Genomic DNA, 15727 nt, shown 5'->3' with positions numbered 1-15727 from the left:
TACTACATACCCTGCACGACGTTTACAGTCTTGGTCTGCCCCTTGGTCCGCTAAAGTCAAGATGTTAGCAAGGCTGGTTCTCTTCTGGAGGCTCTAGGGGAGAATCCATTTCCTTGCCTTTTCCAGCTTCTAGAGGCCGCCCACAACTCTGGGCTCATGGCCCTCTTCCTCTGTCTTCAAAGCCAATAATGCTGCATCCCTCTGACTATTCTTCACATTTCCTTCTGACTCTCCTCTTCTGCCTCCCTCTGTCACTTTTAAGGATTCATATGATTACACTGGGGCCACTCGGGTAATCCAGGATAATCTTCCCATCTCAAGGTTCTTAATATGTGATTAAATCTGCAGAATCCCTGTTGCCATGTAAGGTAACATTTTCATAGGTTCCAGGAACTAAGAGGTGGGCATCTTTGGGGGCCCATTATTGTGCCTACCATACTTTTCATCTGCAATATGAAGGATGTCTTCATTTGGGTTCCCCCAAAAGCAGACCCTGAGACTAGAATTTGAGTACAAATCCCAGGAAGCTGAGTAAAGGAGTGGGGAAGTCAGGCAATAAGGGAGGAAAGCAAACAAGTGAGTTAATGAGCAAGATATTATTACAGGCAACAGACTGAATTCCTCCAAGGACTAGAACACATATCAGAATAGTCTCACCAAAGGGCAAAGAAACTGGGGCATTTATCCACCAATTCTCATAATTTATTAGTTAGGAGTCATATTAACTCCCAGGCACTTCTGGCACTTCCTGCCTCCCTGACTGTGGAAGGGCTCCACAGCTAGAGAATGACCTTGGCAGAGACACACAAGAGGCTGTCTGAGGGGCCTCCAGAGTGGCCCCAGGGGCTAACAGTATCTGAATCAAAGGTTTGGTTTTTGAGGGAAGTGTGACATTATGCTCATATCTTTGACCCCGCAATTCTACCTCCAGGTAATTTATGTAAGGGCATAATTGGACACATATGCAATGATTATTTGTAATATTTTAAAGAATTGGAAATAATTTAAATTTTCATTAATAGGGGATTAGTTAAATAAATTATGGTGGTAAAATTGAATACATTTTTAAATTAAGTATAATGATGTCAGTCTACATTTATTGATAGAGAAGCCATTTCCTGACATACTTTTGAGTCAAAAAAAGGCAGGTTACAAATAGCAAGTATATTATAAATCTGTTTATGTAAAATTATGTATGTATAATATGTGTGTGTGTGTATGCATAGCAAGATGGCTCAAAGAATGCTCATCAAAACTCTAACAGTAGTTATTTCTAGGGAGCAGAATTTCTCATCCTTTATACTTTCTCCTTCATAATTCTATGTGTTACAAAATATTTTACAGTAAACAATGTATTATTTATTAATCAACTTATTACAAGGATATTTTCCATTCAAAAAAAAAAAGAATTCAAATTATCCTAAAAGACAAGTGTCGGGACTTCCCTGGTGGCTCAGTGGTTAAGGATCTGCCTGCCAATGCAGGGAACACGGGTTCTATCCCTGGTCCAGGAAGATCCCACATGCCGCAGAGCAACTAAGCCCGTGCACCACAACTACTGAGCCTGCGCTGGAGAGCCCACGTGCCACAACTACTGAAGCCCGCACGCCTAGAGCCCATGCTCTGCAACAAGAGAAGCCACCACAGTGAGAAGCCCGCGCACCGCAACGAAGAGTAGCCCCTGCTCGCCGCAACTAGAGAAAGTCCACTCACAGCAACCAAGACACAATGCAGCCAAAAGTAAATTAAAAATTAAACCTTTAAAAAAAAAAAAAAAGATGTGTCTTTTTAGGTCTAATATGATAATGTTCCATGTGCTTATATATACTTCTCCATTTTAAAACTGCATGAGGCTAGGGACCACAGAATACTTAGGGCATATTTTGAACACAGTAGGTGCTTAATAAATTTTTATCCTTTAGTTGATTTTCATCAGTATGAAATTCAGTAAAACAACTCACTGAACAGACTGGGTCACAGTGAAATTTTCACAATGCGTGGAGATGACTTCCCAGTGAGCTGAGAGGCATGGTATGGCCTTATCAGGCAGGGCCTGCCACTGCAGGCAAGGGCAGGCCTGTCACTGCCTGGACACACCCACACAATCCCAGAGATACTATTGAGCTCCACTCCCCTTAGGCAGAAGTAACCAATGTGAGTACAGCTTTTCAGTTGTTACAGCAAATGAGACAAGTGGAATTTGTGTCAATCTGCAAGAAATTAATTTAACAGTTTGTCCCCTAGACTCTAGGTCTTCCTCAGAAACAACACTGCACTCTAGTTATGCATAAGGGCAGAGTTGACTGCAAGTACAGAGAGGAAAAACAGGTGGGTGAACAAGTCACACTGTGCCCATAGTACAACAGGAATGAGAATAGTTCAGTATGGGAGTTCCCTGGTGGTCTAGTGGTTGGGATTCTGGGCTTTCACTGCCACGGCCCAGGTTCAATCCCTGGTCAGGAAACTGAGATCCTGCAAGCCGTGAGGCGTGGCCAAAAAAAAAAAAAAAAAGAATAGTTCAGTGTGAGACTTCACAGTCTTCCCTCCATATCTCATGTCCCCCTTGTATGACTAAAGGGGAAATTAATTTTCTTACCTGTCCAGGTTGCTTTTGGACATCCCTTTGTTCTTTAGAATCTGAATAAGGAACAGATAGAGAGACAATACAAAAATGGACAAGGAGGGAGGGAGACCAGAGAATCGCGAAACGGGTGCCAGGGAGTGTCTGCGGGATTGTGAGGTGTCAGGCAGAGATTCAGAGCTTTGGGGAGCACCTGATGTCCATGTGGGAAGGACATGAGGATGACAGTGAAGTAGAGAGATTTTAAGATGCTCTTTCTATATTAAGAATGCATATTAAAATCTATTAAATTGTACACTTTAGATGGGTGAACTGTATGGTAATGTGAATTGTATCTCAATAAAGCTATTTTTTTAAACAGAGTACCCTCCCAGAAAAATGCACACTCCACTTTGGAAGTTTACTGAGAAACTAAAAAATACTTTAAGAGCTGTAATGACTTTTGGGGTACCACACCATTTTTTGAATTATCCTTGCACAGAGACTGAGCCATGTGGAACTTCAATGATGTTTGGGTTATAATAGATTAGAGAAAAGATCCTTAGATCCTAGGGGGTCCTTAAAGATACACTAGTCCAAGCTCTCATTTCAAAGGTGAGAAAATGAAGCTGGAAAGGTTAAGTTTTCATTGTCTCAGTAGTAAAGCTGGGAACACTAGTAAAACTGGGAACTATGGAGATCTATCTCAAGTCTTTTGAAATCTACCACCCCACCCCCATCTAACACTCTTCCTGCTATTGTCTATAGAAAGAAACAAGTTGAGTATAAACAAGATTAGAACATGTAGTTATTATGCCCATGGCTCAATCAAGTTTTTCTAGCCTTTAGAACAAATCAGTTAGACTGGCATCAATCCAATCAGTTGTACAGCATTGCCTAGCTAGCAAGCATAGCCATGGAGATTCAGCCTTTCTGGCCCAAGCCTGGAGAATAATCGGTCCTCACAATGGCAATGTTGCCCTCACCTCCTTTTGAAGAGCAACAGAAAAATACAATAGTTACCCTTTATTTGGGCACTTATCTATGCATCAATTTGGGCAGGGCAGTCAGAGCCCTATGACGTTGGAATTTGGAGAGTTCCATTTTTAAACAGGAATCTTAAAACTACTAGATGCCACTAATGTAAATAACACCCATCTGTGAATCACATCAGAAATTTATGAAGTTAATTATGGGATTGCAACTCTGATGCTCTCCCAGGATGGCTCTGGCACCTGCTATGTGCTAGGCGCCGGTCTAGACATTTTACATATGGCATCTCTTTAATCCTTTCAATAATCCTATTACATGGGTATTAATCACCCCATTTTGCAAATCAAAAGAATGAAAACATGATGGGAGCAGGACCAAACAAGTAAGAGACAAATTCTGATGTCAATACAATATCCTTAAGGCTCAAGGAGGGTAGACTTTGTGATGTGATTTAAGGCTGTACCAAAAGGGTCCCCTTTAGTCCCAAAAGAGTCACCCCAGTGCCTGTCATTCTGCCATTAGCTCCATTTATTTGTGACTTAAATACCCTTAATAGTCATCTATGAAATTTAAAGTAACCTATGCATGGATCAGAGCAGACAGTGCTATGCTACAGACTAAACCGGAATCTCAGTAGCCTGACACAATAAAAGTATTTCTTGCTCATGCAAAGTCAGATGCAGATGTCTGGAGTCCTTTAAAGAGGATTGGGGATGAGACAAGGCGAGCATGGAAGACGGACAGTGTAGGATGCTTTAGATTCACAGATGCAGATCATGCAGGCCTACAAGCGGAATACATCATTTCCACCCCCATTCTGCTGGACAGAAATCACTCACATGGACAACCTAACTGCACAGGTAGCTGGGAAGTATAGGAAAGCAAAGGAGTGGGTGAGCACTATAATCTCCACCACACTCCTGAAAGAATTATAGCTTTGGTTCCTATCTGTCAGTACATTAGTTAAGAGTTAGCAACAACAATAGACACAAGTAGTATGTAAGGAATCTCTTCTTCAGGACAGAGCCAGAAAGGAAGAGATAGAAAAGAGACAGTGACAGAGACAAATGTACATACTTGACAATTTTGCTGGGTTTTGTCCAACATGAAAAATCAGTCTACCAAACCTCACTGTGTCTCCAGCTCCTGGCTCAGGCTTCCAAGGGCTTTTGGTTGTATGATGATTTAGACCTTCAGAAATATCAGAACTGAATATATTTGTTTTATTCACAGAGGCAAGTAGGTATTTGGAGAGTTACAACTAAGTAAATATTTTCCTGACAAGTTGACTGTAACAGATATCAATAAATTGACGTATTTTTCCATTTATTTTTACCACAAAACTCAGTGACAACAAAACAATGAACTGCCCCCCCAAAAAAACAATAAATCAAATTTAAGGATGCATAAAATTTTTAAATCATATATTTAAAGGAAAATTATGATTTATTAATAATAGCTATTTGTGCATGACCCAATTATTCTAGAAACCTGGCTTGAAACCCTCCTTTTCACTCAGTCTAATCACCAACTGCATTTGATTTTATCTCCAAAGTATCTCTCAAGTTCATCCTCTTCTCCTCTATCCTTATTGTGGCTGGCTCAAACGTTCTCAGCTGGAGAATCACATCACCTCCTAGATGATCTCCCTGCATTTAGTCTTGCCCCCTCCCTCAAACCAAATTTGAGAAGCATTGAGCTTGAAACTGCAGGGTGGAAGGGAACCCTTTAGAATCTGGTTGAACATGCTGATTCCCAAGTTTCCCCCCACGGAAATTCTGATTCAGTGGATCTAAGGTGCAGTTCAGGGCTCTGAATTTTTTTTAAGTATTGCAGAAGGTGGCAATGTGTGTGGTCCTAAGAGAGATGCCGCTCTGTACAAAATCTCAGCAAGAATCCCAAGTCTCAACTGCCAGTCCTCTGTTTGAGGCAATTAAATGGCTCATCACTACCAGCTGGATAAATTCCATGCCCTTTATCTTGGAATATAAAGCCTCCAAGACCCAGGCCTTGAATATCTTTCCAGCCTCATGTTTCACTATTCCTCCTCAAACCTTACACTTTCAGAACCACCAGCGTTAAGTTATTTGTAATTCCTGAGCACACTGTATTGTTTCATGCCTCCACATTAGCCCATGCTGTTCTGGCTACTCAGAATTTCCTTGGGCATTGTCTTTCTGATAAACCAGCATTTACCTTCAAAACTGAGCTTAAGTCATTACTTTGTTAATTTCTCTAATATGCCACCATTACTTTGTCAGTATTAATGTCTTCCTCCTCTTTCTTCCTTCTGTCTGCTCCTGACTTTTGTAGACTTCTATGACTGCACATCTTTGTTTACATTCCTCTCATTCCCTGTCTTTTCATCGTCTCACCTCCTTGCTTCATCTCTGTGCCTGGCACGTAAAAGGCACTAAATAAACATTGTTGAATGATGGGTAAACAGAAAAATTGAGCTCCTTTGGAGATAGCAACAAAGAAAGATTCCTCTTTGGATTAGCTGGCTCATTAAGTTAAATATTTTAGTTCAGTTTATAACATTTTCTCTTCCTACGTTATTCAAATTAATTCTACAAATACTTTTTGAAAGCCTACTAAGCATGTACAATAGTGCTTCCTAAAATCCTATGTTTATATGCTAAAAACTATGAAATATAGGCTTTCTTTGCCTTTTATCTCTACTGGTCTTTCATTAATTTTCTTATTTAACTAATGGTTTCTGTACCAACCAGGTGAGTTATTAGCACTTTGAAGACATATCTTTTGAGGTGCTTACACTAGTAATAAATATTTTCCTCCAAACAAAGCTAAAATTTCTTTCCAAATAGTATAATATCAGGTAGTGTTAAAATATTTCCATACATTTGTGTTTCTACCCAATGGGTTCTTTGGGAAACTGCATGAGAAAGTTAGTAGCAGCCTAATACTTAACCCACATTCCTGAGCAATCAATAAGTTGTGCTTTGGTGTTTTTTTGTTTTTTGTTTTTTTGTGCTTTGGTTTTTTTAATTGCATGACCCAAGCACCTAACTCACATCCTGAGGGAGACTGTTAAGTAATAGAAAGAATGGACCACTGTCTTTCTATATTTACCTCTGGATCTTTGTACTTAAAGACCTCCTCTGGATTCTGAAAGCAGCCTACGGCATTTGAAAATGTGGCATAAATATGGTAGCCTTGATCACCCCTAGGTGAACTAAACAACCTCTTTTATACATTCTTTCAAAAGTTTAGGTCAGGATGTTAAGCCTGCACACAACAATGTATTTAAACATTGCTGCTCTATACAACTACTTATATACTTTATTGTGTAAATTTGTCTCTCAAAGGAGAAAATGTTATCATAAAATAGGCAGTAAAACTCTTAAACTTGCCAACATTCTGCAGTCTAAAATAATTTTCTAAAAGAGGAAGACACTGCTTCTTTTCAGCAGAAAACTGAAATTATTACTAATGTACTCTTTCTGACATCAAAATAGTAAGAATGATTACTTATCCTATATTTGTTGCAATAGAGTTATCTGGATGTGGTAAAAATAGCTCCAAGAACAGTCCTCACTCTAGCCATAAACCTGTAAATCTTCCCTACAAAGACAAAAGCTGTCCACAGCAATCAACAGCAACACTCCAAGTCTGACACTCTCAGGCACCTAAACAACACAGTATTGACGGCTCAAAGAGCCCTGTTAGCATTAACCAGGAAATCACACAGAACACCCCACTCCCTTTTCCCAAGGAACAAGTGTTCTTAATCCAGCAATGGACCAAAACTCAAAGCTGCCCCAGATAATACACAATGGAGGGCTGCAAATATGCCCCATGGAAGGATAAGAAATTATAATAAAGTTTAAAATCACTTGTAAGGTGGTTATATTTTAAAAAAACAAAAACAAAATAACAAGCGTTGATGAGGATATGGAGAAATTGGAACTTTCATACATTGCTGGTGGGAATGTAAAATGGTGATACTTTTGGCAGTTCCTCAATAAGTCAGATATAGAATTACCATATGATCCAGCAACTTCACTCCTAGGTATATACCCAAAAGTATCGAAAATAAGGACTCAAATAGACACATACACGAATGTTCATAGCAGCACTATTCACACCAAAGGGTGGGAAAAAAACGATCTCCATCAACAGATGAATGGATAAACAAAATGCAATGGAATATTATTCAGCCTTAAAAAGGAATGAAGTACTGATACATGTTACAACATTGATAAACCTAGAAAATATTATGCTAATAAGAGAAGCCAGTCACTAAAGGCCACATATTGTATGATTCCATTTATATGAAATATCTAGAGGAGGCAGAAAACAGATTAGTTGCTAGGGGCTGTGGAGAGGGTAGAATGGGAGTGACTGCTTAATATCTCCCATTTCCTTTTAGAATGATGAAAATGTCTGGAGCTACATAGGGGTGATAGTTGCATGACACTGTGAGTGTCCTAAGTGTCACTGAATTGTACACTTAAAAATGGTTAAAATGTGACTTTTATATTACATGCATTTTACTACAAAAAAAATCATTTGGCAACTAAATAATTTTTAAAGATGTAACATAGTTCTGATAGTCCACAGTAATAATACTTTAAAGTATATTTATCAATACAAGTATTTGTAAATTGCTTGAATCATCAAATGTCAGCCTTAAATCTAAATAAATATACCATTACAGTAGAATTTCAAAGAATCTTGAAAACAGATGATATTTGGTGAATATTTGGTATATTAAAAAGTAGAAATTCTCTAAAGTCAAATAACATAAACCCCAAATTCATAACAATTTTGGTAATGTAAGATGATTACAGATATCTATGATTAAATGCCTAGAAGACCACAAATTCTCAGAAGTCTGAGAAAAACTAATGTTCTATTTTGAAAATGAATAAATGCTCAGCATCCCAAAGAATTACTGGCCTACATCTTTACTCAGCATTATGTATATATATGAAGATTCATCAACAGAATTTATGTTGAGTGCTTATTATGTATCACACACTATTCTAGGCATTGGAAATATGAAATTTATTAAGGCAAGGTTCTTGCCCTAAAGGATCTTATGAATAAAGCGAAAACCATGCATGTTTTACATATTACAATTTTACATATGCCAATAACATCACCCAGAACAGTAGAGGGATGAATAGCCAACTAGTCAACAGTAAGTACAGATAAAAAATTTATTGCTATTATCTTCCTAAGTGGTTTTTAAAGCAAAGCACCAATAAATCAGTATCTTTATGTTGTCATCCAGATAACTGCTGAGAAACACCATGCCGGATATTTGAGTTGGTAATCATGTTCTCCTAAACTCCTAAGTTCTGTTTTATTCATGTTCTGTCTCCTCGGTCAATAAGAAAAGTGGGTAAATGTTAGGCTGCTATCTCATTTCAAGAAAGAAATTTTTGATACACAGAACCCTGTACCAGGCACTATGGATTACTCAGAGTGTAATCACCTTTGTGTAATTTGCCATCTGACTGGCTAGGCAAAATGCCCATCAGAACTATTTAAAGAGCAATTATAGAGTGACATAAGATCTAAACACACGAGTCAATACAGTATAAACCAAGCTTCCGAGTGCTGTGAGAATGTGAAGTATGAAAGACTCAAACCAGAGCATTTACCTGATACCCACTGTCCTTCTGATACAGCACGGGCTATGGTTTACATGCTCCCTTGAAGTCAAAAAACAATCCTAACCCTGACCTATTTTCTTCATATCACATGCAGCAGCTGGGGAGAGGAAATCTAGGACTTACTGTGTTGCCAGGCACTTTGGTGGGCATTTTTATATTTAACCTCACAAAAACCCAAGCTAGTTCATCATCATTATCATTCCCATTTAATACTTGCCCAAGATCACACAGCAACCAAATGTGATGGTTGGGAAGGAGTAACTGAACTCAAGTTTGATTTCAAAGACTATTTTTTCCATACTATTTTACTCCATGATGCCACACTCCTGAGACCATACTCTAAGAGTTGTTGCACTAAAGTAATGGCTCTTTTTCAGAGGTGCTCCTCAGAATTACCCCAAGAGCTTTTGCAAAATATACATACTGAGAGTCATACCCCAGATATAGAGCCATAACCCAGATATATCGGCCAGAAACTCTAGGGCTGGAGCCTGGGCATGTATATCTCTAAAATTCTACCAAGTAATTGTATACACTCATCTGATTAAGAAGCTCTGCCTTCAGGTATGTTGCCAGAGTAAAACATCAACTACATAATTCAAAAACATTTCACACACTGAAGAACATGAATTTACTGATTAAAAGGGCTAAACAATTGCCTGGCCTAATTGATGAAAATAGATCCATATCAAGGCACATCATTATGAAATATCAGAACACTGAGAAAATGAACTTTGAAGAGATTTTTTCTCTTAAATCACATAAAAAGAATATGGAATCAGAGTGGCTTTAGACATCTCAACGATACTGGAAATTAGAAGATAAAGGAATGATGGCTTCAAAATCAAAAGAAAACTGTCCCCAATCTAGAATTTTACACCCAGCCAAACAATTAATCACAAATGAAGATAATATAAAAAGCATCTTCCGGCATGCAAGGGCTCAAAAAATTATCCCACACACCCTTTTTCAGAAAGCAGGAGATTGTATTCCACTAAAGTGAAAGAACGAAGAATATTTTTAGAAAAAATAAGACATGAGATCCTTTCTTTTTAAATTTTTTTATTGAAGTATAATTGACATTCATTATATTAGTTTCAGGTGTACAACATAGTGATTCAATATTTTATACACTGCTAAATGATCACCACAATAAATCTAGTTAAATCCCATCACCATATATAGTTACAGAATTTTTTTTCTTGTGAGGAGCACTTTTAAGATTTATTGTCTTAGCAACTCTCAAATACGAAATACAGTATTATTGACTATAGTTACTGTGCTATACACTACATCCCCATGACACATTTATTTTATAACTGAAAGTTTGTAACTTTTGACTCCCTTCACCATTTTGCCCAGCCCTCGCTTCCAGCCCCTGGCAACCACCAATCTGTTCTCTGAGCTTGCTGTTTTTGCTTGCTTGTTGGTTTGTTTACATTCCACATATAAGTAAGATCATACAGTATTTGTCTTTCTCTGTCTGATTTATCTCACTTAACATAATGCCCTCAAGGTCCATCCATGTTGTCACAAATGGCAAGATTTCATTCTTTTTATGGCTGAATAATATTTCATTGTGTGTGTATGTGTGTGTTTTTATATATATATAAAAATGTGATATGTATATATATATACACACACATCACATCACATTTTCTTTATCCATTTATCTGACAATGAACACTTCGGTTGTTTCCATATCTTGCCTATTGTAAAGAGTGATACGATGAACATGGGGTGCATTTTCAAACTAGTGTTTTCGTTTTCTTCAGATATATACCCAGGAATGCAATTGCTGGATCATATAATAGTTCTATTTTACTTTTTGAGGAACCTCTGTACTGTTTTCCATAGTGGCTGCACCAATTTACATTCCCTCCAGCAGTGTACAGGCATTCCCTTTTCTCCACATCCTCAACAACAATTGCTATTTGCCATTTTTTTTTTTAAACATCTTTATTGAAGTATAATTGCTTTACAATGGTGTGTTAGTTTCTGCTTTATAACAAAGTGAATCAGTTATACATATACATATGTTCCCATATCTCTTCCCTCTTGCATCTCCCTCCCTCCCACCCTCCCCATCCCACCCCTCTAGGTGGTCACAAAGCACTGAGCTGATCTCCTGTGCTATGCGTATTTGCCATCTTTTTGATGATAGCCATTCTGACAGGTGTGAGGTGATATCTCATTGTGGTTTTGATTTGTTTTTCTCTGATGATTAGCGATATTGAACATCTTTTCATGTGCCTGTTGGCCATCTGTATGTCTTCTTTGGAAAATTGTCTATTCAGGTCTCCTGCCCATTTTTTAATCGAGTTGCTTTTTTGATGTTGCGTTGTATGAGCTGTTTATATATTTTGGATGTTAACCCCTTATGGGTCATATCATTTGCAAATACTTTCTCCCATTCAGTAGGTTGTCTTTTCATTTTGTTGATGAAAAGCTTTTAAATTTAATTAGGTCTCATTTATTATTTTTTGCTTTTGTTTCCTTTGCCAAAAGAGATCCAAATGATATATTGCTATATTGTTTATGTCAAAGAATGTTCTGCCTATGTTTTCTTCTAGGACTTTTATGGTTTCCAGTCTTACGTTTAGGTCTTTGATCCATTTTGAGTTTATTTTCATACATGGTGTGAGAAAGTGTTCTAATTTCATTCTTTTACATGTAGCTGTCCAGTTTTTCCAGCACCACTTATTGAAAAGACTGTCTTTTCTCCACTGTATTTTCTTCCCTCCTTTGTCATAGATTAATTGAACATAAGTGTATGGGTTTATTTCTGAGCTCTCTATTCTGTTCCATTGATCTATGTGTCTGTTTTCATGCCAGTTCTATACTGTTTTGATGACTATAGCTTTGTAATATAGTCTGAAGCCAGGAATCATGATTCCTCCAACTCTGTTCTTCTTTCTCAAGATTGTTTTGACTATTTGGGGTCTTTTTGTTTCCATACAAATTTTTAAATTATTTGTTCTAGTTCTGTGAAAAATGCCATTGGTATTTTGATATGGATTGTATTGAATCTGTAGCTTGCCTTGGGTAGAATGGTCATTTTAATAACACTAATTCTTCCAATCCATGAACATGGTATATCTTTCTATCTGTTTGTGTCATCTTTAATTTCTTTTATCACTGCCTTACAGTTTTCCAAATACAGGTCTTTACCTCCTTTGGTAAGTTTATTCCTAGGTATTTTATTGTTTTTGATGCAATGGTAAATGGGATTGTTTCCTTAATTTCTCTTTCTGATAGTTCATTGTTAGTGTATAGAAATGCAATAGATTTGTATATATTAATTTTGTGTCCTGCAACTTTATTGAATTCATTTATTAGTTCTAACAGTTTTTTGGTGGCGTCTTTAGGGTTTTCTATATATAGTGTCTTGTCATATACAAATAGTGACAGGTTTACTTCTTCTTTCCAATTTGGATGCCTTTTATTTCTTTTTCTTGCCTAATTGCTCTGGCTAAGACTTCTGATACTATGTTGAATAAAAGCGGCAGAAGTGGGCATTCTTGTCTTGTTCCTAATCTTAGAGGAAAAGCTTACAGCTTTTCACCATTGAACATGATGTAAGCTATGGATTTGTCAAATATGGTCTTTATTATGTTGAGGTATGTTCCCTCTATATCCATTATGTTGAGAGTTGTTTTGTTTTGTTTTTTGTCATGAATGGATGTTGAATTTTGTCAAATGCCTTTTCTGCATCTGAGATGATCATGTGATTTTTATCATTTGTTTTCTTAATGTGGTTATCCATTCATTGATTTGCTGGTGTTGAACCATCCTTGTATACCTGGAATAACTCCCACTTGATCATGGTGTATGATCCTTTTAATATACTGTTGAATTTGGTTTGCTAATATTTTGTTGAAGATTTTTGCTTCTATGTTCATCAGGGATAATGGCCTGTAATTTTATTTTCTTGTGGTATCCTTGTCTGGTCTTGGTATCAGGGTAATGCTGGCTTTGTAAAATGTGTTTGGAAGTGTTCCCTCCTCTTCTATTTTTTGAAAGCGTTTGAGAAGGGTTGGTATTAATTCTTCTTTGAATGTTTGATAAGTTTCACTAGTGAAGTCATCTGGTCCTAGACTTTTGTTTGTAGGGAGTTTTTAAATTACAGATTCAACCTCCTTACTAGTAACTGGTCTGTTCAGATTTTCTATTTCTTCATGATTCACTCTTGGAAGGTTGTATGTTTCTAGGAACCTATCCATTTCTTCTAGGTTGTCCATTTATTGGCATATAATTGTTCACAGTAATCTTTTATGATCATTTTATTTCTGTGGTACCAGTTGTAACAACTCTTTCATTTCTGATTTTATTTATTTGACTCCTCTCTCTTTTTTTCTTGATGAGTCTAGCTAAATGTTTGTTAATTTTGTTTAACTTTTCATAGAACCAGTTCTTGGTTTCAATGATCTTTCCTATTGTCTTTTTAGTCTCTATTTCATTTATTTCTGCTCTGATCTTTGTTATTTCCTTGCTTCTACTAATTTGGGGCTTCATTTGTTCTTCTTTTCCTAGATTCTTGAGGCATAAAGTTATGTTGTCTATTTGAGATTTTTCTTGTTTCTTGAGGTAGGCATTTATCACTATGAACTTCCCTGTTAGAACTGCTTTTGCTGCATCCCATAAATTTTAGTACATTGTACTTCCATTTTTGTTTGTATCAAAATATTTTTTTATTTTATTTATTTTTTTATACAGCAGGTTCTTATTAGTCATCAATTTTATACACAACAGTGTATACATGTCAATCCCAATCACCCAATTCATCACACCCCCACCCCCACCCCCTGCCACTTTCCCCACTTGGTGTCCATATGTTTGTTCTCTACATCTGTGTCTCAATTTATGCCCTACAAACCGGTTCATCTATACCATTTTTCTAGGTTCCACATATATTCACTAATATACAATATTTGTTTTCTCTTTCTGACTTACTTCACTCTGTATAACAGTCTCTAGATCCATCCACGTCTCTACAAATGACCCAATTTCGTTCCTTTTTATGGCTGAGTAATAGTCCATTGTATATATGTACATCTTCTTTATCCATTTGCCTGTCAATGGGCATTTAGGTTGCTTCCATGACCTGGCTATTGTAAATAGTGCTGCAGTGAACATTGGGGTGCATGTGTCTTTTTCAAGTATGGTTTTCTCTGGGCATATGCGAAGAACTGGGATTGCTGGATCATACGATAATTTGATTTTTAGTTTTTTAAGGAACCTCCATACTGTTCTCCATAGTGGTTGTATCAATTTACATTCCCACCAACAGTGCAAGAGGGTTCCCTTTTCTCCACACCCTCTCCAGCATTTGTTTATAGAGTTTCTGATGATGCCCTTTCTAACTGGTGTGAGGTGATCCTCATTGTAGTTTTGATTGGCATTTCTCTAATAATTAGTGATGTTGAGCAGCTTTTCATGTGCTTCTTGGTCATCTGTATGTCTTCTTTGGAGAAATGTCTATTTAGGTCTTCGGTCCATTTTTTGATTGGGTTGTTTGTTTTTTTAATATTGAGCTGCATGTGCTGTTTATATACTTTGGAAATTAATCCTTTGTCCATTGATTCATTTGCACATGTTTTCTCCCATTCTGAGGGTTGTCTTTTCATCTTGTTTATAGTTTCCTTTGTTGTGCAAACACTTTGAAGTTTCATTACGTCCCATTTATTTATTTTTGTTTTTATTTCCATTACTCTAGGAGGTGGATCAAAAAAGATCTTGCTGTGATTTATGTCAAAGAGTGTTCTTCCTATGTTTTCCTCTAGGAGTTTTATAGTGTCCGATCTTACATATAGGTCTCTAATCCATTTTGAGTTTATTTTTGTGTATGGTGTTAGGGAGTGTTCTAATTTCATTCTTTTAAATATAGCTGTTCAGCTTTCCCAGCACCATTTATTGAAGAGACTGTCTTTTCTCCATTGTATGTCCTTGCCTCCTTTGTCATAGATTAGTTGACCATAGGTGTGTGAGTTTATCTCTGAGCTTTCTATCTTGTTCCATTGATCTATATTTCTGTTTTTGTGCCAGTACCATATTGTCTTGATTACTGTAGTTTTGTAGCATAGTCTGAAGTCAGAGAGTCTGATTCCTCCAGCTCCACGTTTTTCCCTAAAGACTGCTTTGGCTATTCGGGGTCTTTTGCGTCTCCATACAAATTTTAAAATATTTTGTTCTAGATCTGTAAAAAATGCCATTGGTAATTTGATAGGGATTGCATTGAATCTGTAGATTGCATTGGGTAGTATAGTCATTTTCACAATATTAATTCTTCCAAACCAAGAACATGGTTTATCTCTCCATCTGTTGGTATCATCTTTAATTACTTTCATCAGTGTCTTATAGTTTTCTGCATACAGGTCTTTTGTCTCCCTAGGTAGGTTTATCTCTTTTTGTTGCAATGGTAAATGGGAGTGTTTCCTTAATTTCTCTTTCAGATTTTTCATCATTAGTATATAGGAATGCAAGAGATTTCTGTTCATTAATTTTGTATCCTGCAACTTTACCAAATTCA

This window comes from Balaenoptera borealis (genome assembly GCF_965194805.1).
Source record: "Balaenoptera borealis genome assembly, chromosome: 4".
NCBI lineage: Eukaryota > Metazoa > Chordata > Mammalia > Artiodactyla > Balaenopteridae > Balaenoptera > Balaenoptera borealis.
This window is presented reverse-complemented; position numbering follows the sequence as displayed.